Here is a 24,643-nt window from a genome sequence, read left to right as displayed (position 1 = left end):
TCTGATTATCTGTGCTTTAATGACACAGCTGCAACATAGCCAAGACCGAAAATGCCCCTCTTTGCATATACATCTAAATTTTACAAGTGAAACGCAAACCCCAAAATAGACAGCACAGGTTGTGCTCCAAATACAGAGCAGCCATTTGGGGTAAAATGTTACCTAATTTGAAAATTTCAGCCTGCAGCTGCAATTTAATTGCTTAATACCCACATCAAGCAGTTTTCTTGTGAATTATTAGCATGAAATGTATTAGGAAATTAAAATAGCTTTGGCACTTATGTTTTTGTGCTTCCTTACCTTCCTGGTATATTTTTAGAACAGGAGATGTTATTGCTCAGAATCTCATAAAAAGGATTTATAATAGTTAATAATTAGTGTATTAATGCACCAGACTGCAGCAAAATTAATACAGGCTTTGTCTGCTTGGGCTTGATTCATCACCACGCACTGAAGCGGCAAGAAAACCAGGCCCAAAAGCAGTGACTGATGTCCCGAGGAAAATGCCCTCGTGCAGGGAGAAGCCCGGGCTGGCACAGAGGAAGCCTTCGCTGCCCCGCTCCATCCCCAGCCCAGAGTGGCCAGGGGGGCCGTGGCAGGGCGGATTGCCAAGGGCGTCAGTGCCGGTGGGACTGAGGGACAAAATACTGAACAATGACAAGGTTAAACAAAAATTATTTGGACAACTTAATTCTGCTGGAGCACAGGAGAGCTTGATTCCTGTGGTGCAGCAAGGACCAGGGGAAGGGGACACGGCCTCAGTGGAGCATCACAAGTGCCCGTTGCCACAGGCTGTCTCACAGGGGCACCCAGCCTTCTCCTGCCTGCGCGTCCAGGGAATGCTCTGAGCTGTGAGTTATTACTGGTTCAGCTAGAAAAACAACTGCTGTGATTAACTGCCCTCTGCAGCCATCCCCGATGCTTAAGGCAGTGGTGAGGATGGTCCCAACTGTGCCACTCTATGACCCTCAGCTGCAGGGCTTCACCCCAACCTGGGGGCCTGGGGGCTCCTCAGATTCCTCCCTTGCTTTTGAGCAAAAGCTGAGAAGCTGTCCTGGGGTCACATCCCCAGAGATTTTCTGGTGTCTTTTTTTTTTAATTATTTATTTAAAGTGACACCCCTGAGGACAGCTCTCAGGTCCCTGGGATGGGGCTGAGCCTTGCAGAGGCATCGCTGTCCTTCCATTCTCAGAACCCTGCTTGTCTTCCCCAACACACCACATCTCCTTCGCACTCCCAGTCCTGGGCTCCAAAGTCAGCCTCAAAGCCTTGAACACTTTATTCCAAGCCTGGAGTTTCCCTGCTGACCATCCAGTGACTTACCCGATGGTGGCCCAGCCCTGATCGGGCCTGGAGCCACATGACCCACGCAGCGCCCAGCCCCAGGGGAGGTTGCACAGCGCTGCCCACACCCCATCCATCCCTGTGACACAGATGTTCCCAGGTGTGATGGTCTCCTGCCAGTAGCCGAGGCTGCAGCTGCAGCCCTGACTTGTCCCTGGGGAGTCATGGCCCAGCTGAGCAGGTGCCGGACCCCTCCAGCCCTTCCTCTGCCAGCCCCCATGCCGCTCCCCGGCTCTGCCCTGCCACACAGCCCCTGGCACACGTTGGGAAGGGGGGAATTGTTTTGGGGTGAAAGCAGAGGGCTGTCAGGCAGCTTGCTAACCCCACAGCCAGGCTGGCAGAGCCCCTCCGGCTGGGTGTTCCTCATGCTGGGCAAAAGCCAGAGGGTTTCTGGGGCTGGGGAGGGAACGCGGCATACGGGCCAGGTGCTGTGGTTTGCCTCTGCGCCTTGACCCTGCCGGTTTGTGCTCAGAACTGCTGCTGTCCTGCTACAAGGTCGTACTAAGGCTGTTCCAAAACACTTCCCACGCACAAGCACTTACCCAGAGCTCACAGCACAAGCAGATCCCAGGAGCTGCTCTAAGGATCCCAGGCTCGCTGTAGTGCGGGATTATTTGTCCTGTCTGTTCTTTTCTGCCATCCACTTCCATCTGCACTGGCACTAAAAGCATTGCAACTGGGACAGCTCTTAAACCAGAATATCTGGCATTCACATTCCCTGTTGGGAGCACTTAAATGTGTGGATTTGAGGTGCTTTATAATCACCTTGGGAGGAACCATGGCTCTCAGAATAGTACAGTTTCTGAGCACTGAGAAATTTTCAGACCATCAACCCCTTGCAGCTTGCTTCTAATGAGCTTTTGGAGCTGAACAGCATTTTACCAGCTGTTACAGGGTGCAACACAGCCCAGGCCCAGCAGAGAATGTACACCCAGCCCTCGCAGAGGAATCAAAGCTGAAACTTAAGGGACTGCTGAAGACTCCCTGTGGGAACTACAGTGCTTCAGTGGCAGCTTTATACCCGGTCTCACTCAGCCCCAGGGAACAGCAGAGCTGGGCAGGTTACCTGCAAGCTTACTGGGACCACTTCAGCAGCCAAGGGCCTGAAATGCTTCGATTTAAGCCTTCAGGACACACCAAACTAAACCTGGAGCTGATCAGCCTTCCCTGGGCTCTTGCACCATGGAAAACCCAAACCGCATAAACCCACATTTTCATACCCCATCCAGCTCCTAGTCCCAGTTTCCCAGGCTGGAAAACCTCTCATGATCAGGCTGAAAGGAAAAATGGGATATTTTCCTGCACCAGAAGCCTCTTACTGACCCAAATCAGCTCTGGGAAATCATGACAGTGATGGAGCAGCTGATGGGACTGAAGGAGTTTGTAATGTATTTCATGATAAAGGGCCTGTTTATGTATTTAGCATTTTACTATGCCAAAACACAGAGGGAGCACATTTTGATCTAGGCTTTCATCCTGAGGGCTGACCCTTCCTTCCCCTGACAAACAGTGCAGTGAATTTAGTAAGACAAGTTCTCCCTCTACAGATCTTATTGCTAGTGATGAAAATCCTCTAACAATTAGCCTCACTCGTTTGTCATAGTTACATCATTTCAGATGTCTTCAAAAGATGGATACTGGCAGAAAACGCAGTAAAGAGGAAGGGCTCCTCACACTGCTATAAAAATACAGCCTGGTATCGTTTCCTTATTCCCTTCACAGAACCTAGCGGGTAAAATACTAGCACTGATTTACCAACATTTGCTCATAAATATGGGAGTGGGTGGGTGGGGTTTTGCTTGGTTTTGGTTGGTTGGTTGGTGGATTTTTGGTTTGCTTGGGGTTTTTTTTGTTTTCTTCCCCACAACATGTCTCCATACCCTCATGAGAGCTAAAGCACCAGGACACCCACCCACAGGCAGGACACAGGCAGGTGCAACTGCCTTCTGGTGAGAATAGGATCTACCTGCTTCAAACACTAACCTGTGCTCCAGAAAGTATTTCCTGGAATCTAGGAAATATTTTATCCATTGATGGTCATTGTCAACATTGCACAGTAGAGTGGAGTCACCCCTGTACTAAGGGGAGATGGTGTTTGCTGTTTACGGGGTGGGAGCCAAGCAGGGGACATCTGGGTCCCACAGGTCACAGAGACACATAGCCTCTTGCTGGGAAACTGGCTAGGTCCTCTGATCCAGTACTTTCCAGTTCATCAGCACATTTTGGTTTTTTCTCTGATAGGAGGCATGTGCAGACAGCAGCACTTCAGCCAAAGCATTGCTGCAGCATGAGCCCCACATTGGGCAGCAAAAGCAGCACCAGCACCGACAGCTGTGGCCAGTGCAGCTGCAGCGCAGAGATGCTGGGGATGCGGCGGGGGTGCGCATCACTCCTGCCCCAGCACAGGGATAGAAGCCAGGCATCGCTAATGGGTAGGCAACAGCAGCTGGCTTCCTCCACTCTGGACTGGGCACAGGACAGCTTCAGATTGTCTTAGACCATAAACTCTATTTTAAAGCCAGCCTTCGTGCTGCTCCAACCCATGCCCTGGGGTACATTCCCCAGGTGATGGGGCCAGTCCAACAGGGCAAACGCTGCCGGTCTTGGCTGGCTGGATCAGCTCCCCCGCAGGGCAAAGCTCACCCCCTGAGACTTGGCAGTTTGGACTCTGACCTGACGAAGATGAGGCCAAGGGATCCGCCATGGAGCCGTGCTCAGCCAGCCTAGGGGACGGTCATGACTGTACATTACCACTGACGTGAGGGTGGCACAATGCCCAGGACAAGCTTTAGGGATCACTAACCTCTTCTTCAGCAGCCTGAATTTGGTAGACGGATTCTCCAGCCTTGTTTCCATCTTCAGGGTCCTGTGCTGTGCACGGCTGCACTTTGACACCTCCCAGGGTGTTCACTCTGCAAGGCAGGGAAAGCCAACAAAACAACGGACAGGGTGCAAAGGGGGTCCAGCTTATCCTCAGAAGAGCTGACACTGAGCAGTGACACTGAGAGCCGTTAAGACTGCTTTGCTGGAACTTAAGAAAATAAAAAATATTTGTTAGCTTAATTCAGTCTCCCAGTGGAAAGCCAGCAAGCTTAGAAACAAAGTAAAATATAATGATGAGTCCACAAAAGCTGCCTAGCACCTATGTCAAAGCCTGTCTATGCAGGGCCCAGTATCCTGCCTATTTGCTCTTCTATTTTTAGGAAATAGTTTCAACTTAATCAGGTAATTTTCAGAAATCAGTACAGCCATTCATATGACAGTTCAGTATGTTCATAAATAAGCCAGACAGAGGAAACTCAGTAACAACCCTTCTCCATGTCATATTAACTACAGCGGAGCTCAGAGGTTACATTTCATCCAAATCGCAGAACACATGCACACTTCATAATTTAAGTCTGAGTCTTGTTTTAAGAGGTGGCCTCAATTACTGGGACTCCCCTGAGATGCATCATTGGAAAGCCTTCACGATTCCTGAAACAGAAACATGCTGCACAAGGTCTCCCTTATAATCTTTAAACCCTTTCAAAAGGGTACTTGATTCCATGACATCCTGAAAGCAAAAGAAGATCTTCCTTGTAAGGTTTCACAGAACATGCAACTCCTACACCTTGTATTTTCAGATTTGTTATTTCTATTATTATTGTTATTTAGTTAACTCAACTGCAGATTCTCCTTTACCTAGCAGCATTGCCTTCTAGAGTTCAGTTTTGCAAAAGCATTAAGCCCCGGGTTTACAGAGCTACAGCATGAGGATTCAACAGCACTCTGAGCACTGTAGGTCTAGCATGCAGTGACAAACATTTTAAAGCAAGCAGCCATTCTCCTTTGCCCTTATGCATATAACAGCAAGTACTGCAGTAACACAGGACAAAACAGCTCAGAAACACTGGGTTCCCCAGATGGGAACAGCAGAAAGCAGACTACAAACCCTGCAGTTCAGCAGCACTGCGCTTGACATACCTAATGAAAACTAGATGTACCTAGCTCCTTGCAGAACCCCCAACCCCCACCCCCCGCCCCAAGCTGGGAGGTTTCCAAGCTGGATCAGTCACATCTCCCATAGGCGTTAGGCGTGGCAGAAGCCCAGCATCCTGCAGCTGGGCTGGGCTGAAATGAGGTCCTGGGGTGGGTGGGGGGGAGGGGGCAGGGACAGGTGGTGCTGGTTCAGGGACATTAGGGCTGATAAGGGCCCTCAGGGCCCTGACAAAGCTAACATGCTTCCAAAGTCAGACATCTGTGATAGATGGTTTTACTTCCTATTTATTTCTGAAAAACTAGTTGTTAGTGAGAGCTGTGCCTTAGTACTAACTTGAATTGTGGCTGTCCTACAAATTGTAACAGCAGAAGTTATCACAGCTGATATATGCTGGTACGGCACTAGCAGGGGGTGAGGCTGGGGGCTGCCCGCATCTCCCCAGCCTCCCTATGCCCAGGTAAGGGGCGAGAGGAGCTCTGCCAAGTCGTGTGCTGGTGGGGAGCACAGCAGGGTGGGTGCCCTGTGTGGGTGCTCTGCACAGGTGCCCTGCACAGCCTGCCCCAGCCCCGCTGCCCCCTCGCTCCCCTGCTCCACACGGCAGCGTGGGGGCTCTCGCTCTTCCTCCTTGGCAGGCGGGCAGCTGGGCTTTCCCATTTTCACAGCTCTCTTCAAAGAATTGCTCCATCTGGAAGGTACAAGCACTGTTTTGCAAAACAGAAAGCCTGAGGGAATGGTACACCTTGGCACCTTCACAGACCTTCTGAGACAATAAATGGTATAAGCATGTGGTCCTGCAGAACATATGAAAATATTCCCATCTCTCATGGAAAATGTAAAATGTAAAAGCAGCATGTTCAAAGGTCTTGATGAAATCGAATTTATGTCTTCTGGTTTTAAATATTGGATGTTTCCAAAAAGCTTATATATTTGCTTCAGAAAATACAATTCTACCCGATTCTACCCATATACCAGTGATGTAGCTTTGGCTTCTGAGGCATTATTTTCAGCAGATTTGTTGTTTCTTTTGTGCAGCATTCATTGTCCGGCCTGACAGCTGCTGGCTCCTTTTTATCAGTAATCTCTTCTTTGATTTCTGTTTGGGTTTGTTTTTTTCTAAATGTCAAAGCTTATTTCTCAAGTCCTGAGCATACACAAAAAGGCAAGTGATGTGATGAGAATGCATGCACAGCTAGGATTCCGAAAGCAACTTCAGCGTGGCCTGTGCACCCATACCTGCCAAAATAGCTGTGCGGATGCTGCTCACACTGCTGGCCTGAGCGCCCTCGGTGCTGCAGAGGAGCCGGAGGAGAAGAGCCTGGCACAGCCCCGCGCTGTCCTGCGGCTGTGGCAGTGGCTGGCAGCAGGCACGGCTGCAGCGCTTGCCCTGGGCACACGCCACCCACCTTTGGAAACATGCCTCGGAACATCAGGCGTTTGACCTGAAACTCTCAAAACATTTAAAGCAGATGCTTCCTTGATGTAAATGGTCTCAGCCTGTGTTTCCTGGGATCACATGGGAAAAAGCTTCTGAGTGTCACAGTATTGTGGGATTTTTTTGTAAGAACAGATGTTGTCATTTCTGACAAAGTCTTGATAGCCGGACTGGAAAAGAGAAGCATAAAAGATGGCCATCATCCTGCCAGGTCTCTGCATTTTGTTTTGACTCAAATATTGTGAGATGGAAAAAGAATGGAAAGTGTGGGTCAGCTCCTGTTTGAGGCACTAGAAATGAAAGAAGCCATACAAGAGCTAAAAACACAGCACAGCTACAGTAAATACTGTGCAGGTGTTTATGATGATGACATTTAACAAGGAAATCCTCTCCACTGGGCAGCAGAGGAAGCAGGCCTCCCCTGGAATAAGCAAATACAATAAATGCAGACAAAGATAATTTTGCAACAGGATGGTGGTTTCCATTCTCAAGAGCACTCATCTACCTGCTGCAGCAGCTAGAGGAAGGCTGGCAGCGCGGTGCCAACAGCATTGACTGCTGGGCTTCCCCAGAGTTGCTGTGCCACTGCATGACGAGTGTGGCTGGGCCACTGTTAACATGCAGACTAATCACTATTCTGACCACGGCACTGTCTGCTCTGTGCGTTTGGGGCTGGAGAAGTTCACTGCCTCAGAGGAGCAGCTAGGTGCCCAGACGTACTGCAGTGGCACCGCCTGTCCCCTCTTGGGCAGGCAGAGATAACAGCTATCACATGCCATCATGACACCATGTGGCATTTCCGCCAGCAGCTATACGGTGCCAGACATTGTTAGTGAAATCATCAGCTGTTATTCTTAGAAACATGCCCTCCATAAATTGCAAGGTGCGGCCAACAACTGCCGCAGCGACAGCATTGCCGGCACTGCAGCTCTGCGCTGTCCTCCTGCAGTCACCGTGCTGCCGGGCTGCCCGCTCCCTGCCCCGCACACCCCTCACAGCCATGCATTCATAAACCATCCTGGGCTGTAAAACACCGTCCTGCCCTGCTGATTCCAGGCAAGAGACCTTTCTGTTCCCAGCAGCTTTAGCGCCCAGGGAGTAAACAGCAACATAAATCAGCCCGCGGCAGAGGAAGGTGGGAGGGGGCTTCCTGCACACAGCAGCAGTGAGGGGCTGATAAGCAAGGCAGGCGAGGAGCCCACTGAAGCCTTGATCCCATCTCTGCCATGAGCCCAGGCCCACAGCTACCAGCACAAGAGCAGCCCTGAGAGCCCTGCCCAGCTCCAGGCATAAAACCAGAGCTGGCAACACACCATCTGAATGCTAAAGGTCGTTCATGAACTTGACAACACTTTAGAACAACATTGTGTTTTGTACTAGTTCTTTACCTGTGCTTTGTCAAGCTTTCAGATCCCCCATCTCAGACTTGGTGGGCAGTTATCAGCCCAAATCAGCAAGATCCACGGACGTTACTACGTGTTCCTAGTCATTACTTTACCTACTGCAACCACAGGTGCAATTCTTCTCTGTGTAAAGCGCTAGGGTAAGTGGAGTCCATTTGAATGCCATCATTATCTTCCATTTCACCACTAACAGTTTGCTAATTTTCTAGGGGAAAGTTCCTTCTTGCAGAGTTAGTTTAGCAGCTTCATATTTGACCAGAGCTACTCAGGTTGTATGTTGCAAATCATTCAATCTGCAAATGAATGGGTCATTCTACAGAGCAGTTCCGTGGGTGTATATCCTCCAGTATTTAGGAAGAAAGGCAAGTGGAAGATTTCACAACTTCCACGTGCCTTTGCTGGCTGCTGCCATCTTTTGCAGCACCGGGGGTCAGCTCACTTGCTGAGAGCACAGACTTGTGTTTGGACCCACTGCACAGGCACAGGGAGGGACCTATCCTGTGTCTCTGCCTCTCCTGTCTCTCCTTCTGTTAGATGACCTCAGTCACGACTGATCAGAGAATAATAGAATCATTTAGGTTGGAAAAGACCTTCAAGATCATCAAGCCCCACCGTTAATGATGAGCCACGTGTGAGCCCAGGCCAGTTCCCTGGCTCACTCCACCGCTGCTGAACAGAAAGGTCCTTTCAAAACTAGGCTCAGCATGCCTAAGCCCTGAACTGCTCCTGGAAAAGCCTCTCCTCCACTAACCCAGGTGCAGGGCAAGCAGGTGATTGCATCCAACTTCAGGTCATCGACCCACTCCTGTGCAGGAGGCACTGGAGGCGCTGGAGGCACTGGAGACACTGGAGGTGATGGAGGTGATAGAGGTACTGGAGCAATGGAGGCACAGAGCAAGGGCAGGTGCTGCCACAGCCAGCAGGATGCACTAATGGTGTTGTGCTGCTCCTGCTTCAGTTTCCCCTCTACAGCCACATCAGCCTGGGAAGAATTACTATTATTTTCTCCTCTGGCATGTGGTGACCTGCCTTCGGCACCGTCTAACACATGGCAAGGAATGAATTCAGCCAGCCAGAGAGAGGAATTTGCTGTGGGAATTGCTGTCATTTTGACATTTGATTTTATCCAAAATTAGGGTGAGAAGTGGAGACACTGAGTAGTTTCACAAGATTTCAGCTCAGACAACAGCTAAATGAGCTGTCCCAGCATTCTGAAATCTCAGTGTGAAACTCTAACTTGAAATTTCTCATTTCAAAATACCATTTTAGAAGCACAATTTAGGGAAAGCTGTACCCTTCTGCTGAAACAATTCCTGGGAGAAATGTTTCAACCAACTTTAATACTGAATATGTAGGAGCTTAATACGTAATAACCAATTTGCCTACGCACAAATGTGCTGTTCTGCATCTGAAGAGCAGCTATTTCTCATCTTTTTTCCATAAAGTCCTGCGTAGCAAAAGTAAATTTCAGGATAATATGGATGGATGCTATCAGAGAAACACAATCTGAAATTCAGATGAATGCTCTCAAACACTGACTGTGTTCGTTTTAATCAGCTCCTTTTGAAAAGTTAATTTGTATTGATCATGAACATCTAAAGCTGGATATTATTATCAGCCAGTGATCACAAACTATGTTGCTCTTGTTAGCAAACAGCTACTTTTCCACTTACGAATTGGTGGATTTTCACATCTTCAAGGATGAAATAATATTTGGGAATAGAGTATTCTGGTGGAATGGCTGGCTGGGAGGGATCTGCCTGTCCAAGAGGGTTTGGGTGCCTGCAGTGACCCCCTTGTGCAGGGGCGGGTGCCATGCCTGAGCTATTCAGCAAAGGGCTCGGGCACAGGTGCCCTTCATGACATTTTAACAAGTTGTTTATTCCAAGTGTTGATACTTTTCTTCCAGAATTGCAGGGCAATGTGTTTGCCCCTAAGGCCACAGCATTTCACAGACCTGAGCAGCCAGCTCGGCAGGAGGCTGGGACATGTCCCACGCCAGAGCCAGGGCTCTGCTCTGGCCGTGCTCTCTCCCACCAGCTCAAACTCAGATAAACTTTTCTGTGGTTTCCGGCTGAAGTTTTTTACTTGTTTTTCCTTCCCCTTGACTGCTGCTCCTGTCTACCCTGCATGCCTCTTGGCTTGCTTTCATAGCGAGTGCCAAATGTGGCATTTACTAGTGCTTTACATTACTGGCTTTTTTTAAAGCTAACACAGCAAGGAAGCCAATAACCTCCTCACACAGGCTTTTCTACCATTTTATAAAAATCGGTGACAAAACTCTGCCTTAGGATCTTCTCCAGGTCAGCCAGAGGATGCCCAGCAGATAACACAACCCTGAAGAGGAGAGTGGTGGAAATGCCCAGAGCCCACCAGGGCAGGCAGTCTGTGGCTGTGTGGCTGGGTGATGCTGATGGTGGGGCATGGGGCCGGGGGGGCCATAGGGGCTGGCCCCTGCCCCAGCGGGGGACCACTGCTGCTACAGGCGCCCACACCCCCAGCAGCACCCACCGCTGCCGCTGCTCTTGGGCAAGCAGGGGCCTGGCTCTCCCCACCCGACCGGTTTGCAACCGGCACGGCAAGTTGTTAAACATCTTCCTCCAAATGAGCTCATCTGGCATCCCTTGGATAAACAGTATTAAATGTGTTTGATGTTTCTTTTCTCAAATACTCTATTATTTGCTGGCTTTATGCTCAAACCCAGAAGAAACAAGAAAATTGGAGCAAAAAAGTGCCCAGACAAACCAATCTCCACAATTTGCACCATGTTCATAGCAATGATCAGAGCCCATTGCCTTCAGCTATGTCTGTAGGATGTATCTCGGGGATGGGGTAGCTTTTGCCAGACCCCGATCCATGAGCACATTGCTGGAACGGAATCACTTTTCCTGAGCAGAAGTGCTGTCCTTCCAGCCCTGAACTTGCAGCAAGGTCCAGTTCTGGAAGACAGCAGGATGGAGGAGGCAGAAAGCCACCTCTGACAGCCTTGTGGCTGCGTCAGGCCAGTGGCTGCCCTGGCCTTGGCAGCCTAGAGATGGTGCGGCCGCCCAGGTGAGGGATTCGGGCTGCAGGCACAGCCTGTGCCGCTGCCCTGCCTTTGTGAGGGCCACCAGCGATGTTTTACATCTGCCAGAACCAGGCATGGGGCAAAGCTTCCCCTGCAGCGCTCTGTATGATGGGCTCCGTTGCGCAGCGAAAGCAAAGCCGTCCTACTGCGGCTAGGTGTGATGGTGTCAGTAAAGTAATACAGACATCTTAGATCTGGCCTAGACACACTGGGGACGGAGCTGTTGAACACTTTTCCCTTCTCATTTTGTGAATTTTCTTTTTTTTGAAGTCAAGTGTGACAACACTGTTAACAACCATTCCATGGTCTTCAACAGAAAGCCTTTACGTTACACTATTTTGCTTCCTGGCTCTACGTCAGATAAGGCGACATCATTTCTAGACAAATAAAAGACAAACTGTCTTCTGCTTGCTTGAAAAGCACCCGCAAGTTTAAACTTCTTCAAACCACAGGCAGCCACTTCCCTGCAAAGCTCCTTGGCAGGCAGCGCATCCCCCTGACAGCTGCCGTTGCAGGGGTCATCAGCTCAGCCAGGTACTGTGAGCATTGGCACTGCAGCCACGGCCATCAGGTGGTGGGGAGCAGAGGGGTCCCAGGGACAGCCCTGGCTGGGGGAGGACACTCATCTGCAGTGCTGCTCTCCCAGAGACAGGCCACGTTTGCCATTCCCATAGCTCACAGTCACTAGAGGGGAGAGGTTACACAGGATGCTGCCCATATGCACGTACCTGCATGTGACTTTCCAAAGGAAAAAGGCAAAGCTTTGCTCAGGACTCACTCTGGCTCTTCCTCAGAAGACAGAGGGACCCTTGGGATTTGTGAGTGAGTGGGAAACATCACAGGACCATCCACTGCAGGCAAGGGATCTGCAAAACTCGGGCCTTCAGAGACTGACGCCGTGGGCTGTGCTGTGGGCAGGGGGATGCAGGGGCAGGCATCCTGGGGCAGCAGGAGCTGTGAGCACCTGGGAGTTTGCTGAAACCCTCTGGAGAGCACGGATGCAAATTCCCTGGCAGGGAAACAACTCTGAGAGCCTTCCTACTGGCGTGGGAAACCTCACAGAGGGGCTCTGTTCCTTGCTGGAGATACAAGTCAAACAGAGATGAAAGTCCTAAGGAGACAACTTTGATGCAGCAAGAGGCTCTGCTGGCAACTCGAGCGGAGCGAGGAAACAGTGCACCCATGTCCAGGCCCTGCTGCGTGCCCCGCCACCCTGAGGAGCACCTGCTCTTGCCTGTGAGCGCTGCATTTCAGGACTTTTTCTGCTCTGAGTGGTCATCCTTCCAAAGAAACTGAACCTTTGCAAAAGGACTAGTGCCTTTGCTGTGGCATTGTCTCAGGCTGACGCCGGGCTCGTGAAGGTCAGCCAGGGACAAGAAGGGGACCACCATGCCCAGCTCTGCAGAGGGGAGGACACAAGTGTCCCTGAGGGAAACTGCTACAAGGTGCCTTTGGGGACGCCTGCATGGCCCTGGGAGGTTGGAGCATTGCCTGCACTGCGGTGAGCACCTCACTCCTCGTCACACCTCAGTCCCAGTTTTTCCAGCTGGGCCGCCAGCAGGCAGAGCAGCCCACGTGGAGGGGCAGCGGCAGGTGCAGGGAAGGTGGGGCGCTTACCGCGAGGGTGGGCACAGCCTTGATGCTCAGCAAAGGCTGACATCTGCTGCACTTCAACTAGGCTGGCGCTGTCCTGAGTGTGTCACCCATGGGGTGACCGGAGGCTCCCCAGGCACAGGAATGGGGCAACTTCAAACACCTGCATATGCATAACTCATGGAGACAGACATATCCAAACACTGCCCTGAAACAGGACTCTTCTGAGGATAAACGTGTCCCATATCCTACAAGCACTCAGATTTTCATGATTTGTGCACCAAAAGCTGTTGCAAAAATAAGCGGAATGGTGTAGTAAGGTCAATAGCAGCAGCAGCAGCTTCAAAGCAGAATTAACAAGGATATAATTATTTTACATTTTAAGCATGAAATCTTTAATATCTATTTCTTGCTTTTTTTGCTCCATTAAATGGTACATTTCCACCCTGTCAGGCAGGCTCCTGCAGTTGAGGTTAAGCCAGATGGAGCTGGAGCTCAGCATCCATTGCTGGGGGAGCAGAAGGGCACCAACACTGCCCCGATGCTGTCCCCAGCCCCTGGCAGCCTGAAGGTGGCTGCAGGACCCAGGCAGCTCCCCCCAGGGAATGATGCTGGGAGGTAATTATCCAAAATTCTCCCTTTGTTTTTAAGGAAGCTGAACACAGTCTATGCAGCAAAACATGCCCCGGTTCAAAGCATCTGGCAGCTCATGATGCAGACATCAGCCTCAGTGTCAGACCGCAGCACCTTGAATTAAAAAAGGCTCCATGCAGGGAGAGACAGACAGCTACCTGTACTAAATGGCATTTTATCGCTGTAGACAGAGCAACAGAGGGAAGGAGGGAAGACACGGAAAATGTCACTGAATGCAAGAAATTTCTGCATAATACTCTGCTTTATCTTGCCATTTATTATGTTGCTACATAGGTAAAAGGCAGTGTTTCCCTGCAGTTTTTTGTTCTTTGGGTCAGAAATCATCTGTGCAGTCTACCCGCGTACAATGGCTAGCAAACAGGAATCAAAGCTATTATGCTGTACGACTATACTAATAAGGAGATTCCCACAGGCCATTAGATATACAGTAGGATGAGAACATAACCCACCTAGAAGCACAGTGCTACAAGAATACTCAGGCTCCATGTAAGAAATCACAACCAGCCAGCGAAAAACAGGGCCCAGCTGCCTGAACCCTCTTTTTTTCTTTGCCAGTCACCAGATAAACTGGAAGCAGCAGACAGCGAGGGGAGCTTCTGCCTGGAGGTGGCTCGATGGAGCTCTGGCCCACAGCCACTGCCACGATGGGCAGGGATGTGTCCAGATCCCCAAAATGGGCGGACGCTGCTGATATGCCTTCAACGTACCCTCCTGAATGGACTTCTGGCAAGAGATTTTTGAAAGATTCATGAACTGCCATACGTTAAAAAAATGCACCCTGAGCTGGTAGCTATCCTCGCCTTGTTCAGCTGTTTCACTGTGCTTTTCACACAAAAAAAAAAAAAAAAAAAAAAAAAGCAGCCATTTTTTAAATTTCACATTAAATCAGTAGGAAATACTGGTCCATACAGTCCAAGGTTCACTGCTTTCAGGTGACTGCTTATAAATATTCATTAGAGAATTAAAGAGCTATTAACAAGGGTAACTGTTGAGGAGCATTTATTAACTGTCTTCCACAAGAAATTAAATTTGCATTTTTCAGTGTGGAAATCCACTTTGTGAAATGGCACCTTGCATGACAATAAAACGTGAGATAAAACCTGATGTGAAGGCAAGAAACACCTATTTCTGACACAAAGAAGAGGACACTTTGGATTGGGCAGCCGAAAAGAACACTTTTTGCAACCCTGAGTCACTCCATCCTGCCCCCGATTCCTGGCCCCAGCACCCTGACCCACCTCTCCCCACACCGCAGCAGCACAGAAACTCGTCCCTTTTCAGTAACTGTGATTCATCCTGATTTGCATACCATGGTCACTGCCTCCACATTTCCTCTAATTAATTCCCCAGAAAGAGACTTTACCCTGCAGTGCTGTAAAATTAGGTTTGGTTCGTATTTTTCATAGCATGAGGCTCACATCCCCCATCAGGACTGGGGTGCCATGGCATGTACCCCACGGTGGCTGCCTCCATGGCCCAGCCCCATTGCAGGTGATGGCGAAGGGGATCTGGCATTTTACCTACACATACATAGCTTTGCACTTAGGGGCTCTGCATTTGCTCTCCAGTTGCACACAGGGGCTTTTATTACCATCTTACACGCGGACCTAGCAGGCACGATCACATAAGCAATACCCACCGGTCCCTTGAGTCATCTATAGGGGAGGGGTACGGGCTTCATGGATTTTATCTAAGAAAACCGGACAAGGCAGGGTCTCAGAGGGGAGCAGGAGGAAAATTATCATTTTGGGGCCAGCGAAAGCAAATTAACACAGCACGCTCTGCCACTGAGGGCTGCGCGCCAGCCACTGCAATAAAGGCCCCCTGCGTGTCAATTCATGCGTGCAGCGGCCGTACCACACCGTCAAGACAGACAGCCCTGCTGTGAAGCCAGTAATTTTCCTACAACTGCAGCAAATGGAAATGCATAAGGGAATCCCAGGGGAGGGTCTATTACGTAAAGCAATTATTCCTCAGCCTGAAAGGCAAGACAGTAATTGCATCCCCTAATGTCACTCCTAAAGCATAATTCAATAATTAATATTTGTTCTTCGGCATTGGTAAAATAATGGCATCTGAAAACAGGGAACCCGGAGCAGCCCCAGGTTCCCCTCGGCTGAGATCATGCATTATACAGGAGTTCTCTTGCAGCAGATGAGTAGCTACTGGATTTTGGCCTGGGATTCCCAGATCCCTGCAGATCCAGGGGTCCACAAAATGCCACCAGAAAAAGCAGGCCTGTTCTCAGCAGCCTGGGACTCACTTGACTCTGAGGGGGAACTTCTAGGGAGCTGCAGAAGGAAAGAAATAATAAACACCAACACAAGAGGTGGTGCATTTGCTTTAAGGGTTAATTGATGCTGTAGACTATTGATTTGGGAAAGGGAGAGAAACGGGGTCAGTGCAGAAGTCCCCACTAGTGATTTCTCTTTCCTGGCTCTGAACTGTTGCGGTAGGCCATTGCTGGAAGAAGAAAAGATCCACTGAGCAATGCCTGACTACTAGAAGTCCTGCAGAAAACTGAAGTCCCATTCTGCTGCCATCAAATTAGCCATAAGTTATTTCCTCAAGTCTTTGAATAGGTCTGTTTAAAACTGCAAACTAACCACAGCCAGAAACTCTCATGTTTCTCTGTAAAACCACAGCAAGCTATATATGTATGAATATATATATATATGCACATACACACACACATACACCCCTTTTTTTAAAAAAATAATGTCACTACTATTGTGCAGTATGTGCTCTGTTGGCGTTTTACAAAATGTTCTTCATGCACAAGGTGTGGACTGATGGAAAGGCAGTGGCCCCAGGTGTTACTTTCCATCTCAGACCATCATTCAGCCACACTGCATCCCCTCCTGGCCAGCTCACCGCTCACCAGCACCGGGATGGAGAGAGCCCCCGGCATGCCTGGCACCTGCAGAGCACCCCAGGGCAGCCTCGCTGCAGGGAGAGGGCGAGGCTTCCTGGACAAATCCCCTCCAGCAGCGGGACTGGTCCCTTCCCTGCTTGCGATGCCCACAGAGGCACCGCTCATCCTGCTCCGGGCATGGCTGTGCAGGGTAAGGACTGGTGGTGGGGATCTCATGTCCAGGTGTGACGGCATCCAGTGACTATCTGCTGCTCCACACCGGCGCTGAGCACACATAAACAGCCATGCACTGGGGCCCTGGAAATACGCGAATATAGGTATTCCTCCTTCTCAAAGACGAGTGACAATACACACATCTTGGTTAAAATGATGTCTCTATTTATTCAGCTTTTTCAAAGATAAGTGTCAAGCCTACATGCTTTCAGGGCAAACCTGCCAATGGATGAGTAAGTCAAAACCCTTAGAACAAAGGCCAATAGCAAACAGGATGCCGAGCGTTTGTCTGAAGTCATGCAAGTTATGAAACATTTTCTGACTTTCAGGAATGATTCATCATTTTTACATTTTTGGCACAGATCTTTTTAGTTAGTCACTGGCATGGTTTCAGCAATAGATTAACCTCTCAGAGCCTTCAGCTCTCATTTCTAACTCCAGACTTTGAAACTCCATCCTTGAATTACACATATGACCTACGGAGCTCCCTTTTTTTTCCTTCTCTCTGAAGATGTTGATCTTTGCCTGGTTTTAGCTAGCAGAAAAACCTGAGACTTGGGGTGACTTTCTCATCTGTCCCAAGGCACTGTTGGTGGCCCTTGCTGGGATGCTGCTGGGATGCTCTGGCAGGGCAGAGACGAGGCTGCTGCTGCTGGACGTTGCACGTTTCCTCTAGGTATTGCACTTGCCCATCTTTTTACTGCATTTAAGATCACTGCTAAATGCAAATGTAAATCCTGGGATTAAATTAAATCAGAAAAAAAGATAACATTCGGAGTGAGCTTGATCGAATATAAACTTTTAAGGAAATATGCATCAAAGATGTTGAAACTAAAGGGTAAGCATTCTGCAAACGTACATCACAGTTCCCTCAGCCAGCAGCAGGGACACCAGAGGAATCAAGGAAGACCTCGGTGCTCACCAATCCCTAGCAGCATTTGAGCAGGTGGCCCCAGTGCTCGGGAATGCTGGCCACCATTCCCGATGCCCACTGGTCCTAGCTGCATTTTAAGGGTTAATTTCAGATCATGACATTTCACTAAGCCCGGTGTTTGTTACTTTGTTGTTCAGAAATGTGACACTGCCCTTAGGATTCCCTGTGCTTTACAGAAAGTTGTGACATTCAGAGTGATTTAATCTGTTCTTTGGCTACACAGGGAGCAATGCCAAAGGTAATCCACACTTTGAAGCAGAGGGTGTGTGAGAAAACCTCCTTGTCTGAGAGCAGAAATCTGGCAAATCTGAAGGTATAAATTAAATTATTTAAGAAAAACTCAAGGTGTCGCTGGACCATGTGAGTCAGAGATTCATCCCAGACCAGACATCAAGATCCAAATTAGAGTAATGAATTTAAAATACAACATTGGCAGGTGAAGGTATCTGTGGGGCTGTTACCCTGTGGCCATGATGCTACTGTACAGGACCAAATGCCCTTGCAGGTGAGCACAGGCAGCCCAAGGTACAGGCAGAAGGCAACAGACGTCAAAAGACCTCTTCAAGGAGGAAACCCAGCCAGCTCACAGGTGGCAATGCTTGATTCAATCCTGCATGACATGCAGCAGAGAAGAACAATTTGATGAGTATTTTATTCCTAACTATTTAAACAAAAGAACTCATACTCTGCTTCTAATTAGGTTTTGTTATTAAGCTATCACCTGATGTGGAAAGACAGAGTCATATAAAGTTGTCCTAGAATGGAAAATCTGAGAGCTGAGAACTTTCACATGGGGCTTCAGTGAATGGCCACCATCTGGGGGTGAGTGGCACCCCCAGCCCTGGCCCTTGTACGAGGGTCTGTGCCCACAGGGTCCAGTGATACTTGCTTTCTACCTTCTCTTCTCTTCTCTCTTCTTCTACAACATCAGCCACATCCTGGGGCGAGGGACGGTCCTGCAGGGCAGATGGGGCTGTCCCCTGGGGCGGCCGTGAGACTCTGTGTCTCCAGAGCATCTCACCCCACCTCTGCCAGAGACCTGGCCAGCATGATGCCATGAACAGCGAGGTGCAAGTTTTAGGGATGTTTTTCTGGTGAGACGAGCCCTGACACACAGACAAGCAGCACTTCTCGCAGCGTTGCTTTTTCCCAGGGAGCTCCGGCCAGCGCTGCAACCTATAAAGCTGCTGAAGCTCAGGTGTCCCACAGCAGTTTGCTCCTCGCTTTTCAGGGGAGGGATGGGGGTCCCTGCTGGGGGGGGGCGGGTCTGATCACCCCTGCCAATGCAAGCCAAGCAAGCCTACCTGCTCACGGATGACACCCCTTGGCCCCAAGCCCCAGAGTAATCACTATGGCGGCATCGTCCCTCCCAGCTTCCCTGCCCCGAGCTGCCCCACATGTGGCCAAGTTGGTGACAAAAGGTCTTGTAAAAGCCTCAGATTTGGGAAGGGCTCTCCCCAGTTTCCCACTGGGCCCCTTGGAAGCTCCACCATGTCCCTGCCACCATCACCCTGCTCTCAGAAGTGCGGCAGTGAACAACCTCCCCGTAGATGCCATCTGTCAGCAGCAGCCCGAGAGCGCACCACAGGGCACTTGCACAGCACCAGGCATTTTGGCAAGGCCAGAAGCAGAAACTCTCGGATAAATCCGGTTCTGCCTTCACCACCGTGTCTCTGCCAGCTGGGAGCGAAGCATCCTGAGCCCCCGAGCCTGGGTGAAGGCAGCAAGCAGGCAGCAGCCCCCAGCACTGCGCCGTCACCGTCCACCATCCAGTTGCTCAAAACTCAGTAATCAAAGGGGCCTTGTTTCGGGGATGGAGGGGGTGGTTGGGTTTGCTTTTGATAGGAATTAATATCCAGTCCTCCCTTGGCTTTTTCCTTAAAGTAATAATATATGGCATCACCCCAAAAGCATATAAAGAACAGACAGTGTAAAGGCAAGGCAATCCATCTACAATGAAAAACCAGACGTTATGGAGAATGCTGGGTGGGTTTCAAACCAGCGTTAGGGAAAAATCCTTGCTCTTTCAGCTTATAGCTCACTCAGAATTAGCTTCTACAAGTTATACACAATTTATGTCACAAAAATCTGTAATGCCCCTTCTAGGCCACTCACCCAAGCTGCTCATTGGTACTACAGGTATGGTGTGTACACACGCTGGTGGTCTGCAGCTCAGAGGCTTTCTGACCGCAATTTCTAATTTGTGCAAAGGCTTGTAGCAGAGGGCAACGACTCAATGCACATATGCTGGATTAAGCTTGTCAACCTGAAAATTCATTCAGGAAACACTTCCTTAGTTTTTCTAAAACTTGCTACGTTTAAAAGTCTTTGTTCCCCCTCATACATTTTGTGCCTGTATGTCAATAAATACTAATAGCCTTTATTTGTGAAAAATTTACACAAAGCCTCTAGTCTAACCATTTTTTTTGGCTGTATTATTTTTTTTTCCCCAGGGAAAAACAAAAAAAAGTAATTTTTGTCTGTAAATGAAAGCAGGAATGGAAAGCTTTTCCCAGTGACTAATGGTAAGTATGCTTGACACTGCATGTTAAATGAAACGTACAGGAATATGTAAGCTCTTTGGTTTTCTCCTTCATCCTGCTGCTACAATTTGCAGTAGTTTTTGACTTCCAGAGCAGCAGCAGCAGCCAGGTGCCAGCAGCGAAGCAGTTAAGCTACTGGCAGTGCTGGGACACACATGCCAAGCAAATGCATTTCTATTTTCACAAGAGAGAAGGTAATGCAAATACACGAATACTGTTTACACAATAGAGAAGGGAGGGGAATATCTCCATTATCAACTAGTAATTTTTCCAGACAAAGAAGTCTTTTCTTTTACTTCTTAGCGCAGTAATCCTCTTAGGCACCAACCGTATATAATTGACACTTCTCAATTATACACCTACAGAAGCACAAAGTTATTTCTTGTTTAGCTAGTTTTCAAGCCCGTGTGCCAGCTTTCCACATTTTCCATTACTCCACACCTTACGTACTGCTAATGCCTCTGATAGGAAATTACACACACTCTAATTACGGCACGCAGGGCCTGTCTGCACAGCTCCCCCCGCCCTGCCCGGCTGCATAAGCAGAAGAGCATCAGCAAAAATTCCTCTGCGTTATTCAGGCATGACCTCCCTGTTCAGAAATCAGCTTTAGTCTCCCCTGATCTGTGATTTTCCATTTCCTCCCCGGGCAGGTCTTGCACAATGACCCCGCGACAGCGGCTTTCGTGCCACCCAGGTCCATCCAGGCACTCAGAGGCAAATGCAGACAGCCCTTGGAGTGGAGCTCCTCTCCGGCTGCCCTGCATGAGAGGAGGGTTTTGAAAATTCAAAAATGGTTTTGAATTTTGCACTGCTGAATCGCTGGTGACCAGCACCATCCCTAAACCCGTGTGCCTGGCACACAGCGAGCCCAGTGGCTGATGGGCCGGCAGAGGCTCCCACCCTGCGGAGCCGCTTCGGGGAGTGCAGCTGAGGGAGGCTGCATGGCAAGATGCTGCCCCACAGCCCTGCATCACCCCACTGAAGGAACCAGGTGTTGTGTCACCCTGACAAAGAGCAAGTGCTACTTAAGAAACAAACAAAAGGTTCTTACCTTTTGGCAACAGTGGCGGTTCTGCCCCTGCCCTCCATGTGTACCTGGGAGCTCACCCAGCACCCAGCCCGAGCACCAGCAGCTTCCCCAGACATCTGTGTGGCTCCCACTCTGCCCAGAGGGATACTGATGGCCTTGGCGGCCCTGGACTAACTGGATTTGATGATCTCAAAGGTCTTTTCCAACCTAAATGTTTCTATGATTCTGTATTATTATATCCAGATGTGCTGTGCTTTTTCCAGTTTTTCGGGGGCACATTCATACACCAAAAGTGGGAAACAAGCAAATGCAAAGGTATAAGCCCTTTTGCTCTCTGCTAAGAGAAGTGTGCATCAGGGAGGGAGGAAAGTGGGGAGCCTCACCACACCTTTTGATCAGCTGCTGTTCATGATGCTGGTCTTGGCCATTTCCCCACAGCCCCTGATGAACGGCCACCCCGCAGGGCTCCTGGGCAGTGTTAAGCAAGGTCTCCAGAGTGGCCTGGAGTCCCAGGTTATACACAGCACTGCAGAAGGCAGCTTCTCCCTTCTCCAGCTGAGAAAAAAGGGATGACAGAGTCAGCACCCGCTATTGCCTACTGACCTGCTGGCTCAGGCAAGGCGTGCGGGCCCAGGCCGCACTCGCTGGGACAGCACAGGCGGCGGGAGCTCTGGGGACACAGGGTGCTGCAGCAGGACGGCTGTCCCTGCACCAGCCCAGCCTGCCCAGCACGGCACGGCTCGGCCTGGCCTGAGTACATGGGTGCCTTCACACCGGACATGCTCCACTCGGCAGCTCCTGGCTGCGCACAGGGCCAGCACTGCTCAAGTGCGGGGCTGCTGCTAGGAAAATGTGTGCTGAGAGGGTAAAAATCCATTTTTTGGGTGTATGTATGTTACTGGTGGTTTAAATAAATAAATAAAGTTAAGTGCAACTGAACTCGGAGATAAACCCAATAAATGTTCTGTGCCCTGTGAGTGGGCTGGAGATGAGCGCAGTCACAACTGGTAAAAGCCACTGAAACAGCTTATTCACCCCCTTCCCCAGTCCTATACACAGAGCTGAACTCTGCTTTCATCAGAGGATTTATACACACTCCTTCTATCATCAGTAGAAATCAAGGGACTCGTTAATTTTAAAGGTACTGAGCTGCACTGTGTGCAACAGACCCGTGCTGGCTTAAGAAGCCCAGGGTTTATTTTTAGGCCCATTTATACATCTCTCACTTTAATCTCTCCTTGTTTAATCTGTTTTTGCACTCTCTTCTGACATAGAGATAGGCAAAAAAATAATCAGGTTTAAAAACCCAACCCCCAAACCCTGACACCGCCTGTTATTGACCACAGCAAGAGCAAATGCAGACGCGGAGGAAACTATTTATAGCTCAGATAAACAAGGCAGAGGTTTTGCTTAATGAAAGGAAATGGAAAAATAGTGCTCAGACTTAGACCTTGAACACATTGCCCTTGCCTGGGCTCAGAAGGCTGGTGGGTTCCTGCTGTCCCTGCCAGCCCACGGGGACAGGGAGGGGGATGCAGGTGCTACAGCCACTGCTGGGCACAGGCTGGGCTCTTGGCTGTTGAGGGTGTTTCTGGTTTCACACAAATGCTGAGTGGGGATTTTGTTTCTGCCCCAAGAGATGGGTGGGAGAAGGGAAGGCGGTCCTGCCCCAGAGGATTGCTGCTGTGCCTCACAGGGACAGATGTGCTTTAATTTGCCTGTGGCAGGGGCTGGAGGGAGGGTGCTTGGGGCACCGCTTGGCCAGACTAGCGGGAACAAAGGGTTTTATTCAGAAAATAAAACATGCAGAGCACAGCTCCGTGTCACATTAACTTTGACCAACCCTAAATGTATTAAGTAGAACTAATCCAGCTGAGTTTTCCAGGGAGGAGGAATACACAGCAAATACATCTTAACTAGGGGTTTCCCTCTACACCTCTGCCCTCATTTCTGGCAAGGGTGTCGGATTTTTTACTGTACCCCCAGTTTTGCCTTGAAAAGGCCCAGCTGGGGCCAGTTGCCATGGCAGAGTGAGGTCTGCCAAGTGAGGGGCTGTGGGGAGGGCAGCCCTAGGCAGTCCCAGGCAGCCCCATGGCACAGCATGGCATGGCATGGCATAATGCAGCATGGCACAGGATGGCATGGTGCAACACAGCACAGCATGGTGAAGTGCAGCATGGCATAGCAAGTTGCATCACGACAGGGCATGGCATGGCACGGCATGGCATGGCATCGCATGGTGCAGCACAGCATGACATGGCATGGCATGGCACAGCATGGCATGGCACGGCACAGCATGGATCCACCCTGGGAGCAGCTTCTGTGCCGGCAGTCTGAGGGCAGTGAGTGGTGGGGACCAGCCGTGGGGATGGCGGGAGGCCCTGTGCCTGTCCTGCAGCCAAGGTAGCACTGTGTGATGCTCTCCAGGCTTCCCAAGACACTGCCATTAGCATCCTTGATCGCTCAGTTCGCTCTGCCCTTCAGGGGCTCCGGGCAGGGAATGCAGCCCTAGCTGAAAATAAGCCAGCTGCGTTCCCATTCTCTTATCCTGCTTGAAGCCAGTGTGAATCAAATCAGAGGGTTAATCCCTGAATTTCAGGCCCAGGGAACAGGGCTGTGCTAATTCTTTCCTGTATATTTGCTAACTTGATTTTTCTTTTCCCGAGACATCAAAGCTGAACCTCCAGAGGAGAACTTCCTAATCAGCAAAGAGAAAAGGAAATCACTTATTTAGTGGGAAGGATGTAGACATACCAAAGGGAAACATTTCCATATTCTTTTTATAGCTATGAAAAACAACTTTAAAGAGTGGGTCCCCTAAAACCTATTTTTATTGCAAAGAAATGGAGCTTTGGGACCCTTCTGTGTAGTCATCTTGTTCTCTGTACCTATAACAAGAACGTCAATGAGATGAGGTGGACTGGAACATCTTTTCCTTGTTCAAAATACTTTACATTATTGATTGGAGGAGGAGGAAGCAAGCCAGGAAGAAATGAAGTGCTCACAAATTGCACAAAGTCAACCCTCAGATTTAACCTCCTGCGCACTGAGTCAGTCCTGCACTTTCTGCATGGCCTGCAAACATTTTGGGGACTCCCTAACTCTACAGACATCCAAGTTTAGACCCCCCAGATGCCATCATTGTACGCAAAAGCCAGCCTGCAGTACACAGCAGAGTGTTGGCCAGATGAGTCTCCAGTGGAAATTGCAGCTTAATTACACAACAAATGTTTTTAAAAGTGTATATAGCAGATCTATATAAGACTATTCCCCTGATAACAAACATCTGCCTCTTGCTATGGACAGAGTAGTCCAGCTACTTGTTGTTGGGTCTTTTCAAAATTATCCAGCAAATTTTGCCTCAATATACTGTGACTCTGGCGGCTGCCAGAAGATTTCAGATGTAGTCCAAAAACTTAATTTTAGCACCAACTAAAGCTCTCATCATAGCCACAGGAAAGACAAAAAAAAAAGCCCTGAGGCTTATCCAATGACAGAAGTGAGGCCAAGCGACTCATTACTGCATTAACTCTGCACAGGAGCCAAGGAGGATGCTGGAGCATCACTACCCTT

At 49.6% G+C, this 24,643-nt stretch overlaps 1 protein-coding gene across 1 annotated transcript in view; it reads right to left on the bottom strand.

Moving 5' to 3' along the window:
* The window catches only part of PWWP2B (PWWP domain containing 2B), a 93,950-nt gene that overhangs the window by 11,197 nt on the left and 58,110 nt on the right, over positions 1-24,643 (bottom strand). The window contains exon 3 of the transcript XR_008733867.1: positions 4,148-4,375. The gene's annotated coding sequence lies outside the window, so the exon portion shown is untranslated. The remainder of the gene's footprint in view (positions 1-4,147; positions 4,376-24,643) is intronic.

This window comes from Falco cherrug, chromosome 9 (genome assembly GCF_023634085.1).
Source record: "Falco cherrug isolate bFalChe1 chromosome 9, bFalChe1.pri, whole genome shotgun sequence".
Lineage (NCBI taxonomy): Eukaryota > Metazoa > Chordata > Aves > Falconiformes > Falconidae > Falco > Falco cherrug.
Note: the sequence above shows the minus strand (reverse complement) of the source record. Positions and strands in the feature narration are given on the sequence as shown.